Source organism: Anomaloglossus baeobatrachus, chromosome 5 (assembly GCF_048569485.1).
Source record: "Anomaloglossus baeobatrachus isolate aAnoBae1 chromosome 5, aAnoBae1.hap1, whole genome shotgun sequence".
In the NCBI taxonomy this organism is placed as follows: domain Eukaryota; kingdom Metazoa; phylum Chordata; class Amphibia; order Anura; family Aromobatidae; genus Anomaloglossus; species Anomaloglossus baeobatrachus.
In genome coordinates, this window is record NC_134357.1 from 384381497 (window position 1) to 384395244 (window position 13748).

General features: G+C 46.1%; 1 protein-coding gene across 4 annotated transcripts in view; it reads left to right on the top strand.

The window, feature by feature from the left end:
- The window catches only part of LOC142311547 (uncharacterized), a 35350-nt gene that overhangs the window by 1348 nt on the left and 20254 nt on the right, over positions 1-13748 (top strand). The window lies entirely within an intron of this gene.

The following is a 13748-nucleotide window of genomic DNA, read 5'->3' on the forward strand; positions in this document are numbered from 1 at the left end:
TGGGACTAGTAGTTCTCTCTTCTTACTGCACTGACTGCAGATATGTCATAATAGCGGGTAATATCTCCAGCCGGGGCATGCTGGGACTAGTAGTTCCCTCTCTTCTTACTGCACTGACTGCAGATATGTCATAATAGCGGGTAATATCTCCAGCCGGGGCATGCTGGGATTAGTAGTTCTCTCTTCTTACTGTACTGACTGCCGATATCTCATAATACCTGGTAATATCTGCAGCCGGGGCATGCTGGGACTAGTAGTTCCCTCTCTTCTTACTGTACTGACTGCAGATATGTCATAATAGCGGGTAATATCTGCAGCCGGGGCATGCTGGGACAAGTAGTTCCCTCTCTTCTTACTGTACTGACTGCAGATATGTCATAATAGCGGGTAATATCTGCAGCCGGGGCATGCTGGGACTAGTAGTTCCCTCTCTTCTTACTGTACTGACTGCAGATATGTCATAATAGCGGGTAATATCTGCAGCCGGGGCATGCTGGGACTAGTAGTTCCCTCTCTTCTTACTGTACTGACTGCAGATATGTCATAATAGCGGGTAATATCTGCAGCCGGGGCATGCTGGGACTAGTAGTTCTCTCTTCTTACTGTACTGACTGCAGATATGTCATAATAGCGGGTAATATCTGCAGCCGGGGCATGCTGGGACTAGTAGTTCCCTCTCTTCTTACTGTACTGACTGCAGATATGTCATAATAGCGGGTAATATCTGCAGCCGGGGCATGCTGGGACTAGTAGTTCCCTCTCTTCTTACTGTACTGACTGCAGATATGTCATAATAGCGGGTAATATCTGCAGCCGGGGCATGCTGGGACTAGTAGTTCCCTCTCTTCTTACTGTACTGACTGCAGATATGTCATAATAGCGGGTAATATCTGCAGCCGGGGCATGCTGGGACTAGTAGTTTCCTCTCTTCTTACTGTACTGACTGCAGATATGTCATAATAGCGGGTAATATCTCCAGCCGGGGCATGCTGGGACTAGTAGTTCCCTCTCTTCTTACTGTACTGACTGCAGATATGTCATAATAGCGGGTAATATCTGCAGCCGGGGCATGCTGGGACTAGTAGTTCCCTCTCTTCTTACTGTACTGACTGCAGATATGTCATAATAGCGGGTAATATCTGCAGCCGGGGCATGCTGGGACTAGTAGTTCTCTCTTCTTACTGCACTGACTGCAGATATGTCATAATAGCGGGTAATATCTGCAGCCGGAGCATGCTGGGACTAGTAGTTCTCTCTTCTTACTGCACTGACTGCAGATATGTCATAATAGCGGGTAATATCTCCAGCCGGGGCATGCTGGGACTAGTAGTTCCCTCTCTTCTTACTGCACTGACTGCAGATATGTCATAATAGCGGGTAATATCTCCAGCCGGGGCATGCTGGGATTAGTAGTTCTCTCTTCTTACTGTACTGACTGCCGATATCTCATAATACCTGGTAATATCTGCAGCCGGGGCATGCTGGGACTAGTAGTTCCCTCTCTTCTTACTGTACTGACTGCAGATATGTCATAATAGCGGGTAATATCTGCAGCCGGGGCATGCTGGGACAAGTAGTTCCCTCTCTTCTTACTGTACTGACTGCAGATATGTCATAATAGCGGGTAATATCTGCAGCCGGGGCATGCTGGGACTAGTAGTTCCCTCTCTTCTTACTGTACTGACTGCAGATATGTCATAATAGCGGGTAATATCTGCAGCCGGGGCATGCTGGGACTAGTAGTTCCCTCTCTTCTTACTGTACTGACTGCAGATATGTCATAATAGCGGGTAATATCTGCAGCCGGGGCATGCTGGGACTAGTAGTTCTCTCTTCTTACTGTACTGACTGCAGATATGTCATAATAGCGGGTAATATCTGCAGCCGGGGCATGCTGGGACTAGTAGTTCCCTCTCTTCTTACTGTACTGACTGCAGATATGTCATAATAGCGGGTAATATCTGCAGCCGGGGCATGCTGGGACTAGTAGTTCCCTCTCTTCTTACTGTACTGACTGCAGATATGTCATAATAGCGGGTAATATCTGCAGCCGGGGCATGCTGGGACTAGTAGTTCTCTCTTCTTACTGCACTGACTGCAGATATGTCATAATAGCGGGTAATATCTGCAGCCGGGGCATGCTGGGACTAGTAGTTCTCTCTTCTTACTGTACTGACTGCAGATATGTCATAATAGCGGGTAATATCTGCAGCCGGGGCATGCTGGGACTAGTAGTTCCCTCTCTTCTTACTGTACTGACTGCAGATATGTCATAATAGCGGGTAATATCTGCAGCCGGGGCATGCTGGGACTAGTAGTTCCCTCTCTTCTTACTGTACTGACTGCAGATATGTCATAATACCTGGTAATATCTCCAGCCGGGGCATGCTGGGACTAGTAGTTCTCTCTTCTTACTGCACTGACTGCAGATATGTCATAATAGCGGGTAATATCTCCAGCCGGGGCATGCTGGGACTAGTAGTTCCCTCTCTTCTTACTGCACTGACTGCAGATATGTCATAATAGCGGGTAATATCTTCAGCCGGGGCATGCTGGGACTAGTAGTTCTCTCTTCTTACTGTACTGACTGCAGATATGTCATAATAGCGGGTAATATCTCCAGCCGGGGCATGCTGGGACTAGTAGTTCTCTCTTCTTACTGTACTGACTGCCGATATCTCATAATACCTGGTAATATCTGCAGCCGGGGCATGCTGGGACTAGTAGTTCTCTCTTCTTACTGCACTGACTGCAGATATGTCATAATAGCGGGTAATATCTCCAGCCGGGGCATGCTGGGACTAGTAGTTCCCTCTCTTCTTACTGTACTGACTGCAGATATGTCATAATAGCGGGTAATATCTGCAGCCGGGGCATGCTGGGACTAGTAGTTCCCTCTCTTCTTACTGTACTGACTGCAGATATGTCATAATACCGGGTAATATCTCCAGCCGGGGCATGCTGGGACTAGTAGTTCTCTCTTCTTACTGCACTGACTGCAGATATGTCATAATAGCGGGTAATATCTCCAGCCGGGGCATGCTGGGACTAGTAGTTCCCTCTCTTCTTACTGCACTGACTGCAGATATGTCATAATAGCGGGTAATATCTTCAGCCGGGGCATGCTGGGACTAGTAGTTCTCTCTTCTTACTGTACTGACTGCAGATATGTCATAATAGCGGGTAATATCTCCAGCCGGGGCATGCTGGGACTAGTAGTTCTCTCTTCTTACTGTACTGACTGCCGATATCTCATAATACCTGGTAATATCTGCAGCCGGGGCATGCTGGGACTAGTAGTTCTCTCTTCTTACTGCACTGACTGCAGATATGTCATAATACCGGGTAATATCTGCAGCCGGGGCATGCTGGGACTAGTAGTTCCCTCTCTTCTTACTTCACTGACTGCAGATATGTCATAATAGCGGGTAATATCTTCAGCCGGGGCATGCTGGGACTAGTAGTTCTCTCTTCTTACTGTACTGACTGCAGATATGTCATAATAGCGGGTAATATCTCCAGCCGGGGCATGCTGGGACTAGTAGTTCTCTCTTCTTACTGTACTGACTGCCGATATCTCATAATACCTGGTAATATCTGCAGCCGGGGCATGCTGGGACTAGTAGTTCTCTCTTCTTACTGTACTGACTGCCGATATCTCATAATACCTGGTAATATCTGCAGCCGGGGCATGCTGGGACTAGTAGTTCTCTCTTCTTACTGTACTGACTGCCGATATCTCATACAGGGTAGTATCTGCAGCTGGAGCATGCTGGGACTAGTAGTTCCCTCTCTTCTTACTGCACTGACTATGTCCTAATAGCGGGTAATATCTCCAGCCGGTGCATGCTGGGACTTGTAGTTCTCTCTTCTGGCTGTACTGATTGCTGATATCCCATAATTCTGGGACTTGTAGTTCTCCCCACAGATGATATCCTGACTTCTGATCTCCTGTAATAATGGACAATGTCTGTAGCTCAGACATGCTGAGACTTGTAGTGCTCTCTACGGTGACTGCTGATGTCCCATAGTCACAAATGTTATCTGCCGTCTGGATTTGTAATATAATTGGAGGTAACCAGGTTTATTCAGAGTTTCCTGCGGATTGTTTGTTCACATCCCAGAGCTGGTGAGGCCGCACTAGAGGCCATGGAGAGAGGCCGGGAGCACCACAAGCGCTACAATGCAGAGAGGGGTAGGACATTAGAAGAAGAAGATAAAACACTGCGTATATTGTGCACACTGAAATACTATATACAAATACATTTATTACATGCAAAAGCAATTAAAATCAAGGTTGTGATGAAGAGGTCGTATCCAATACTGTAATAAGTCTGCTGGGACAAAACACCCCACCACAGCATTGCTCCAACATGAAAAGGAGGTGCAGGAAGTAAGTAACATAATAGCGAGCCAGATAGCGGTCATGATAATAAATTCCCCTGAAGAAGCGGTCATTGCCAGCGATACACATGAGGTCGGTCTCATCTTTGGACATATGATTTCATGGTCTGTTAAAAGCTGCTTTTACATTCTAGCAGCTCCATACTTCTTGCACATGTATTGGGTTACTGTGTATTCAGTCTTTGGGATATAATAATATTTATTCATTTATATAGTGCTATTAATTCCACAGCGCTTTACATACATTGGGGACACTGTCCCCATTGGGGCTCACAATCTAGAGTCCCTATCTGTATGTTTTTGGAGTGTGGGAGGAAACCAGAGAACCCAGAGGAAACCCACACAAACACGGGGAGAACATACAAACTCCTTGCAGATGGTGTCCTTGGTGGGATTTGAACCCAGGACCCCAGCGCTGCAAGACTACAGTGCTAACCACCAAGCCATGGGATATGCTTCATTATTGGATGTAACCATAGGCCCCCTACTTTGCTCTGGTCGGTCAAACTTCTATTCTTTTAAGGCCTAAGCCACACGGCGAGAAAAACTGTTCGAGTGGAGTGTGATAAAACCGCATTCCACTCGGACCAATTCTAGCCTGTGTGTCAGCACACATGAGCGATTATTTTCTCAGCCCTAATCGGACCGAGAAAACAATCACAGCATACTGCGACTGTAATGCGAGACTCTTTCTCCCGCACCCATTCAAGTGTATGGGGCGAGAGAAAAATCGCACTGCACTTGCGGTACACCGGTGTAATGCGAGTACAGTGCGAGAATCACAATAGCCGGCTACGGAGGAGAGAGGGAGAGAAATCCCTCTCTCCTCTCAGTGCCGGCCCACCCCCCGCAGCTGGGGTCCGCTCGCACAGTTGGACCTTAGTCGCAGGGTCACTCGCATGACACTCGGCTCTGCTGTGCTGCCAGCATGAGCTGAGTGTCATGTGAGGATCGCACTAGTGCCCCATGTGGCCCCGGCCTAATTGCCGAAATATCCAGAGGTGAAACGTGCAAGTATATGGACCGACCCAGGAGGTAACACCATAGGGAAGGGGATGAGCACTAAAAGACCCTGGCACCAAGGAGCACAATACTCGCAATTCGTAAACATTTCCCAATGGGCGGTCATTTAATAGGCTGTTCACAGAGGCAGATGAGCGACCTACGGCTATGTGCGCACTAGGCGTTTTTGCCGCGTTTTTGCCGCGTTTTTAGCGGCGTTTTTTACCGCGTTTTTGTGCTGAAAACGCAGTGACATTGCTTCCCCAGCAATGTCAATGGGTTTTCAGAAGTGCTGTCCTCACACAGCGTTTTTTTTTAGCTGCGTTTTTGTGGTGACCACAAAAACGCAGCATGTCAATTATTTCTGCGTTTTCCACTGCGTTTTTCACTCATTGAATTCAATGAGATGTTAAAAACGCAATGAATAACGCATATAGCCGCGTTTCTATGACTAAAAACGCAGCTATACACGCAAGGGGTGGGCACTACAGTGACGTGTACAGGAAGAGGATTCCTTCTGTTGGTAAATACAGAAGCAGGAATCCTCCCGGTACCGTCACCGCTGCGTCCACCTCCCGTCCTGTGCATGTCAGCTCCGTGCGGCGCCATGTCTGGGCGGGAGGTGGAGGCAGCGGCGAAAAACAAAGTGAACAGTAGAAAAAAAAAATGTCATATACTCACCTGTCTGCAGGGTCCCAGTGCCATGCCCGCTCCCAGCTCCTCCCGGTACCGCCGCTCTGGCTGTGTGCAGTCTCCCCGGCCGGCAGGACCTTGCTTGCAGGACCTGGCGCTGATCACCTGATGCAGTCACCTGACGCATCAGCTGATCGTAGTCTCGCCGGCTTTTTCGCGCCCGGCCGGCTATCAGCTGATCCTGCTGTCAGGGGACTTCATCAGCTGATTACCGGCAGCTTCTGGTGCGATCGGACGGGATCAGACTCCTGTCCAATCGATCGCTCCAGGAGCTGCCGGTAATCACCACAGCACATAAGTGAGTATTATTTTTTTTTTTTTTTTTTTTTGCACTGATGCATCAGCTGATTGTATAATCGGCTTTTATACAATCAGCTGATGTGTGATGTGATTCAGCCCCTAGAACCTGACACATCATCTGATCGCTTTGCCTTCCAGCAAACCGATCAGATGATATTGGATCCGGATTGGACGGCGCGGGACCCTGACCCAGGATTACTGCGGAGGGGGGTTTATTTCAATAAAGATGGAGTCACTAATTGTGTTGTGTTTTATTTCTAATAAAAATATTTTTCTGTGTGTTGTGTTTTTTTTTTTATCATTACTAGAAATTCATGGTGGCCATGTCTAATATTGGCGTGACACCATGAATTTCGGGCTTAGGGCCAGCTGATAATATACAGCTAGCCCTAACTCCATTATTACCTGGCTAGCCACCCGTCACCAGGGCAGCTAGAAGAGTTGGATACAGCGCCAGAAGATGGCGCTTCTATGAAAGCGCCATTTTCTGGGGTGGCTGCGGGACTGCAATTCACAGCGGGGGTGCCCAGAAAGCATGGGCACCCTGCACTGTGGATTCCAATCCCCAGCTGCCTAGTTGTACCCGGCTGGACTCAAAAATTGGGCGAAGCTCACGTCATTTTTTTTTAAAATTATTTCATGAAATTCATGAAATAATTTTAAAAAAAAGGGCTTCCCTATATTTTTGGTTCCCAGCCGGGTACAAATAGGCAGCTGGGGGTTGGGGGCAGCCCGTACCTGCCTGCTGTACCCGGCTAGCATACAACAATATGGCGAAGCTCACGTCATTTTTTTTTTCTTTTTGGGCAAAAAACTGCATACAGTCCTGGATGGAGGATGCTGAGCCTTGTAGTTCTGCAGCTGCTGTCTGCTCTCCTGCATACACTAGTTCTGCAGCTGTCTGCTCTCCTGCATACAATGAACATTTTGAAGAAGGAAATGACATCAGACCTTTTTTTTTTTTTTTTTTTCATCAACAATCTTTAATGGCATTGTGCACTGATTAAAAACGCAGCAAAAAACGCACCAAATCGCGGCAAAAACGCATGCGTTTTTGCCGCGGTTTTTTAGCCGCGGGTGCGTTTTTTAGACAAAAACGCACATAAAAACGCAGCGTGAAAAAAACGCCTAGTGCGCACATAGCCTTAAGGTTCTAAGGGTGCTAGCTCTTGAACCAAACCTCAGTGGTGTCAGTTTTAATTGTGAGATGTACATTGCAGTTTGTTAATAATATTAGATTTAGGGTCGGTCCACATCAAACACTAAGCTGGGATTTTTTAAATAATTTTCAAAAACGTCAGGAACCCCATGAGAGTCGACAGCACTTCTGATAAGAGTGGAGAGCAGATGTGACGACGTGTAGAAGTGCATTTGTCTCTGCTGTCAAGAAATGGCACAAGTGGGGAGAAAAGAAGAGGAGCCAGGAACTACAAGTGCACCGACTCGTCCACCAGTGCATTTACCATGCTAATTTTCCTATAAATTAAAGGGCGATGAAATGGGTATTGTTGGGGATGTTTCACTGTTCACGATTGTGCGCTACCTCTGGTCTCTTAGTGAAAGGTTTTTATTATAGATTTCCTTTGGTAAAAAGTAGGTGATCTGTCCTCTTTAACTCCTTTATGACTAATGACATACTTTAACCATCATTACTTGTTTCTAGAGATGAGCGAGTACCTAATCATAACGAGTACTGTCTAATATCTGCGTATTCATTCTGAATAGTATGTGCAATGCAAATCAATGGGGAAAAGCTCGCAAAGTAACGAGTAAGGCTACTTTCACACTTGCGTGGTGCGGCATCCGTTGAAATCAGCCGCCTTGAGGAATTACGGTAACCGTTGCAGGAAGCCATTTATTCCTCATAGGCTTCTATTAAGGGCAGATTGCAACGGATGGTCTTGCGTTGCATCCGCCTCGCGGTGCATCAGTTGTTTTGTCGGTGACCGTCAGTGACTGTCGGGCGGAAGGAATGCATCATGTAACTTTTTTTGTTGCTGTAAAAAAACGCACTCCACAGTATTCTGTCGGGATCCGTTAAGAGGCATAATGAATGTCTATGGTACTGGATTCCATCGCCATGCATTTGGCGACGGATTCCAGTGCAGGATTCCGTCACGTTCTACTGAGCATGCTCAGCATGTCCAGCAGAACATTCTAAATCGTTTAAAATCACTCCTGGTCTCTGTCTCTCTGTGGGTCGGTCTCTCTGTGGGTCGGTCTCTCTGTGGGTCGGTCTCTCCCTCTCACCTCCTCTCTCTCATACTCACCGATCACTGGCGCTGCACGGCTGTCACACTGCTCTAGCGGCTTCTCCTCTTTTGAAAATGCCGGCCGCTTATTATTCCATCTCATATTCACTGCTTTCCCCACCCACCGGCCTCCTATGATTGGTTGCAGTCAGACACGCCCCCACGCTGTGTGACAGCTGTCTCACTGCAACCAATCACAGCCGCCAGTGGTCAGGTCTATATCGTGCAGAAAAATAAATAATTAACCAAAAACGACGTGCGGTTCCCCCCAATTTTGATACCAGAAAAGGTAAAGCCGCACGGCTGAAGGCTGGTATTCTCAGGATGGGGAGCCCCACGTTATGGGGAGCCCCCCAGCCTAACAATATCAGCCAGCAGCCTCCCAGAATTGCTGCATCCATTAGATGTGACAGTCCTTGGACTCTACCCGCCTCATCCTGAATTGCCCTGGTGCGGTGGCAATCGGGGTAATAAGGAGTTAATGGCAGCCCATAGCTGCCACTAAGTCCTAGGTTAATCATGGCAGGCATCTATGAGACACAACCAATGATTAACCTGTAAGTGAAAGTGAATAAACACACCCGAAAAAATACTTTATTTGGAATAAAAGACAAAAAAAACCCCTCTTTCACCACTTAATTAATCCCCAAATACTCCACCAGGTCCGACGTAATCCACACCAGGTCCCATGACGCTTTCAGCTCTGCTACATGAAGCTGACAGGAGCGGCCGTGGAACACCGCCGCTCTCTGTGAGCTCCATGCAGAAACTGAAGTGAATCGTGCTGGGGACGTCACTGAGGTAGTGTCAGTGTGTACGATGATGATGGGTGTGGTAGTGCCTGCGTGTGTGTCTCTCTCTCGTCTGTCTCTCTCTCTCTCTCTCAACACGTTATTTCACAGGAATCCGTTGCCTTTATTATGACACTATTTACAACGCATCGTGACGGATGCCAAACGACACAAGTGTAAAAGTAGCCTAATCCGATTGCTGTACTACTCGCACGAATAGTGCGTAATTCAGGTTACTCATTACTTTGCGAGTATTCCCCATTGACTTGTATTGCACACGCTATTCAGAATGAATATGCGAGTATTAGGCAGTACTCGTTGTGAGTATAGCGAGTATGAATAATTAGGTACTCGCTCAACTCTACTTGTGTCCCTACTTTTGATGCGGGCTCGCACGGCCGTACCTGCTTCTTTCCCTTTAATTTAGGTCACTCCTCAACCTCATTGAAAGTGCCAGAACACCACTGTACAATTTTATACACAAAGAAAATGTGGTATGAATCCTTTTAAATAAAAATAATCTTTATTGTAATTGCATTAAAATTAATACAGCAAGTGAGTCCTCAAGGGGTTAACTGAACTGCTGGAATAGGTCAATAACAGTAATTGTGGACAGTTTACAACATGAAATACATACAGGAGGATCACAATATTTTGATCATAACAGTCAAGGATGTAATACAGTGGATTATACGTAAACACACACTGAAATTTCCTATTAATACTGTTTGATGGTAATGTACCCAACCTCAAACATTGCCAATTGCGATCACTTATCTATGTGTCATATCCATATAGTCGTTGTGGTATAACCAAAGCCTTGCTCACATAGCTAAGGGCAATAAAATAGTTATAACCGGCATAACCACAGCCTACAATTTATCCACAGTTATAATAATGAACACTACTGACCACTTCACAGCAAGTCCAGGCAACCGCCAGTCCCTACGCGCGTTTCACCTCTTCTTCAGGGGACTGCTTCTTTCCCTGTAGATGAAGAATGACTCATTCAGCCTTCATCTGCCTCTAAGGCCCCTTTCACACTTCGATTTTGCTATATGTTTAGTAGTCCCGTCGGGGCACCTGTCCGAACCGCCCCTCCCCTATCCCGCAAATCGCGTTTTGGAGGTATGCGCCGACAGGGCCATTGACTGTAATGGAGCAGGCTCCGTTAGCGTGTGCTCTATTTTGTACCATTTTTGCACATAAACATTTTCTGCAGGTGTACGCCTGCAGAAAACTTATATGCCCGAAAATGGTACCTAACAGAGCACACGCTAACGTACCGTAGTTACAGGCAATGGCCCTGCCGGTGTATGCGTCCGAAACACGTTTTGCGGGGTGGGCGAGGGGCGGTTCGGACGCATGCCTCGACGGGACCACTGAACGTAAGGCAAAACGCAGTGTGAAAGGGGCCTAACAGCCGTGGCTAGAGTGGCGCTCCACCTGTGGCTGTTAACTTGTTAAATGCTGCTTTAAATCTCTGACAGTGGGATTTATTGCTCGCCAGCAGGGGCGCAAGCTGTTCAGAGCCCTCATCGGTGCGATTGCAGGGCATTGATGTGTTGTCATGACAGCCAGGGGTCAGCTGTGTCTGTCATCTCAGTACTCATGTGAAAACCAGCCCATGCCCAATGTTCATAGGAGACTGTGATTTTTTTTCTTTCTATATACAGCAATGCTATGGCATTGCTGTATATAGAACAAGTGATCAGACTATGGTAGGGTCAAGTCTCCTAAGGGGAATATTAAATGCAGTACAAAGTTTATTTATTTTTTTTTTTTTTTAAATATGGAAAAAAAATATATACATAATGTTAAAATTCCCATATTACCACATTAAAAATGAAGAAATAAAAAATAAACATATTTGGTATCGCTGCGTTCATAAAAGTCCGATCTATCAAAATATAAAATAAATTATTCCGATCGGTAAACAGCATAACAATAAAAAAATCTAAACTACAGAATTGGGCTGCTGCAACAACAGAAAGATAATAACAGGCGATCAGTACATCGTATATACCCCAAACAATATCCACAAAAACAAGTCCTCACACAGCCCTAGATCCCAAAACTTGAAAGTGGCGACACAAGCAAGATTTATTTTTTTCAAAATTTCAGAATATTTTTTCACCATTTTAAATAAAACAAAAACTAAGCATGTCTGGTAGCCATGTATTCATATTGACCTGGACAATCATACTGCCAGGTCAGTTTTATGGTAAGATGTATAAAAAAAAAACCCACAAACAATTTCAGAGTTTATTTTTTTATTTTTTTTCCGCTGTTTCGTCACACTTGTAATTTTTTTTTCACATATGATAAAATGAATGTTGACATTCAAAAGTCCAACTCATCTCGCAAAAACCAAGCTATTACATGGCTATAACAACTGGAAAGTAAAATAATTAAAGCTCTTGGAATAAGGGGAAGCAAAAATTGAAAAATCCCCTAGCCCTTAAGGGGATCTGTAAGTAATGTTTTCTTCACGAAATATTGCTTGTATGTAATTCTGGTTTTGCAGTTGTTAGCTGACTTATACAACTTCGTATTCAGAATACCAGCTCTCACAAGTTACAATATGGATGCACACTATTGATAGATGTCATTTACAGACTTTTTTCTAAGGGGTACTTCTCATATAGCGAGATCGCTGCTGAGTCACGGTTTTTGTGACATACCAGTGACCCCATCAGCGATCTCGCTGTGTGTGACACTGAGCAGCGATCTGGCCCATGCTGTGAAATCGCTGCTCGTTACACACAGTGCTGGTTCATTTTTTGCTCGTTGCTCTCCCGCTGTGAAGCACACATCGCTGTGTTTGACAGCGAGAGAGCAACGATCTGAATGAGCAGGGAGCCGGGAGCTGGTGTCTGGAAGCTGCGGACGCTGGTAACTAAGGTACACATCGGGTAACTAAGCAAAGTGCTTTGCTTGGTTACCTGATATTTACCTTGGTTACCAGCGTACGCCGCTTTCAGGCAACCAGTGCTGGCTCCCTGCACACGTAGCCAGAGTACACATCGGGTAACTATGCTTTGCTTAGTAACCCGATGTGTACCCAGGCTACGAGTGCAGGGAGCCAGCGCTAAGCAGTGTGCACTGGTAACTGGTAACCAGGGTAAATATCGGGTAACCAAGGAAAGCATTTTGCTTAGTTAACCGATATTTACCTTGGTTACAAGTAACCAGCCACCAGCATCGTTTCCACAAGTCGCTGGTTACTGGTCGCTGGTGAGATCTGCCTGATTGACAGCTCACCAGCAACCATGTAGCGACTCACCAGCGATCCTAACCAGGTCATATTGTGGTCGGAATCTTTGGTACGTCGTTTAGTGAGACGGTACCCTAAAACAACCCCCTGATGTAGGTAAAAGCCTGTAGATACCAATAGGATCAGTGGAACTGTTTGTGTAGTCACATGGTATCAGATTGTCCTTTTTATATAAACATTGTCTCTATAGGATAAGATAAATGTATTGTCCTCCGTTACATAAACAGAGTACAATAGTTGTAATGTAGTCACCTGTGAATTATTCAGTCAGATGGAGACACTTGAAACTAATGACTAAGAAATGGATGTAATACAGTATATATCTTCATTACTGTGGATCTCTCATCACCTAGAGAAGTACGACTCTATTATCAGCTGCCAGAGGGGGAAGGAGACTGAGAGCTCAGAGCCCACCCCCAGCAAAGTTTAAAGAAAGGTCATCAAAAATTTTATTTTGTAATCCCTCCTAATTATGCTTGTATTGGTGTATTAAAATAGTCCCTTATCTCCGTCCTCACTGTTTTTCAGCGTGCTGCGATCCCATGTGACTGCTCTGTCGGCTCAAACAGCAACTGTACGGGGAGGTGCTACTTCCTTGTGTATATTGTGTCTATTGGACTCATAAGGAGACTCCTTAGACTTGCACTGATAAAGCAATTGGGCAGAGGGCAGATCATTGTATTGTAGTGCGCATGCGCAGTCTTTATCCTTTCCTCGCGTCTGCCCATTACAGTACTTTGATCTGCCCTCAGTAGGGCAGATCACCGTGCAACTGCGCAGGACCGTAATGCCGGCTGGTGTAGAAGACGTAGATCACGTCATCCACACTGGGCAGGATAGAAGAAGGACGGCGATCACCGCAGAGAGGAGGCAATGGACCAGAGAGCAGCGACTCCCATTGCACCAGACTGCCCTGTAGGCGAGTATAATAAAGGTGTTTTTTTAGGTTATACACAGCGGCCTGGGCTCTTATATACAGCATATTCGATTGCCGTATTTAAGGGTTCACTGGTGCTGGCCACAGCTTAT